The sequence below is a fragment of the Penaeus vannamei genome, chromosome 42 (assembly GCF_042767895.1).
Source record: "Penaeus vannamei isolate JL-2024 chromosome 42, ASM4276789v1, whole genome shotgun sequence".
Lineage (NCBI taxonomy): Eukaryota > Metazoa > Arthropoda > Malacostraca > Decapoda > Penaeidae > Penaeus > Penaeus vannamei.
Genome location: NC_091590.1, coordinates 5,810,674 through 5,813,173, shown reverse-complemented (window position 1 = coordinate 5,813,173; position 2,500 = coordinate 5,810,674).

Here is a 2,500-nt window from a genome sequence, read left to right as displayed (position 1 = left end):
ATAAATAGATAAAAAAAATAAAGAAATATAACTACGAATAAAAAGATAAGAAACAATATATATTTTCTTCTGTGTTTCCCCCTGTTGTCGGTGTGTGTTAATTGTATACCTTTATTAATAATTGATAGTTGCGTGTTCAGATGAGACCACCAACCATCATAAAAAAGGAAGGTACGTAAAAAAAAAAAAAAAAAAAAAAAAAAAAAAAAAAACTACCTCTAATTGCTTATAATTATGCTGTTTTTTGTTGTTGTTGTTGTTGTTTTTTGTTTTTTGTTTTTGAGAGAGAGATTATTGTTAGATTATTCTAACATACTAAAAAGATCAAAAGAAAAAGCATATAAAACATACCCTCAAGAAATCAATTTAAAAATCTATCTTCCAATTTCTTTTGATTGAATACAGTTCACGTGAGACTTCTTCAACCCTTCTACGTATACATTAAAATACGCCATCATTATTATTTATGAAAATATGAAGAAACGAGAAAAAAATATACCAAACATACTTTAAAATGATATATTTCTAATTACTTCAAATTATACTCAGCTCATGGGAGAATTTATCAACTTTTTTACTTATCAATTCCAACGTGTTATTATCATCTTAAAAAAAATAATGAAGATTTAAAAAATATATATTTCCACACCTTTCCTCATATTCATTATTAATTAATTATACTTGATTATACGTTTGTCATCACTAGCGTGTCTAATTACCTCGGAGATATGATATCATATTGTGATAAAGGAAAAACATGATAAAGTAATGGATGGATATAATGGTCAAATTTACACACACACACATACACACACACACACACACACGCACACACACACACACACACACACACACACACACACACACACACACACACACACACACACACACACACACACACACACACATATATATATATATATATATATATATATATATATATATATATATATATATATATATATATATATATATATGTATGGTATATATATATATATATACATACATATATATATACATATATATATATATATATATATATATATATATATATATATATATATATATATGTATATATACATATATATATATGTATATATATATATATAATATATATATATATTATATGTGTGTGTGTGTGTGTGTGTGTGTGTGTGTGTGTGTGTGTGTGTGTGTGTGTGTGTGTGTGTGTGTGTGTGTGTGTGTGTATGTATGTATATATATATATATATATATATATTTATATATACATATACATATACATATATATATACACGTACATACATACATACAAATACACACAAACACACAGATAGATATTCATGTGTTTATATTTGTCTGTTCCTTTGTCAGTCTGTTGTTATTTGCTCTACCAGTTCGTGGCCGCGCGCTATTAATCCGTGTGCGTATCCATTCTACGCACGTGTGTGTGTATCTCTTTCCGCTCGTGTGCGTTTAAACCAATCCCTTTAAGCCGATTAGCCAGAGGAGGTGGAACGGCCGACCGCCACGGGGATGCTTATCACTATTATTATTATTATTATTCACTCGATGACGTCGGTCGATTGGGTCAATCTCGCTGGTCATTTTGTTTTCGGTCGAGTGGGAGGTCGAGAGTGGGGTTGGGGGAGGGTTAAGTGGGGTCAGGGGAGGGTGATGTGGGGTTGGAGGAGGTTGATGGGGGTCAGAAGAGGTTGAATTAGGGTTAGGGGAGGTTGGTGTGGAGGTCAAGTGGGGTCAGGGGAGATTGAAGGGGGGTCAGAGGATGTGGGAGGTCGAGTGGGGTTGATATGGGGTTGGGGGAAGTTGGTGTGGGGTCAGATGATGTGGGGGGTCATGTGGGGTTAAAGGAGGTTGGTGTGGGGTCAGAGGGGGTTGAACTGGGGTTAGGGGATGTGGGAAGTCGAGTGCGGTTGATGTGGGGTTGGGGGAGGTTGATGTGGGGTCATAGGATGTGAGAGGTCGAGTGGGGTTGATGTGTGGTTAAGGGAGGTTGGTGTGGAGGTCGAGTGGGGTTGATGTGGGGTTAGGGGAGGTTGATGTGAGGGTCAGGGGATGTGGGAGGTCCAGTGGGGTTAATATGGGGTAAGGTGAGGTTGGTGTGGGGTCGAGGGAGTTTGGTGTGGGGTCAGAGGATATGGGAGGTCGAGTGGGGTTAGGGGAGGTTGAAGCAGGGTCAGAGGAGGTTGATGTGTGGGCAGGGGAGGTTGAAGTTAGTTCAGTGAGGTTGAAATAGGGTCAATAGAGGTAAGGTGAATCGGAGTAAAGTAAATAAAAAATTGAACTTGAGTCATAGAAGGATGTTAAAATTGGAACATAGGAGGAGATCGAAAATAGGTCATAGGAAGCTGAAATGAGGTCAGAAGAGGCTAAAGCGTGACCAGATAAGGTCGTTTGGGGGTTAAACTAAGGTCACTGGAATCGAAGTGGGGGAGAGGAAGGGAGACCCGGGGGGGAGGGATGTGGGGGGGGGTAGTCAGGTCCTTTCTGGTTTAGATTT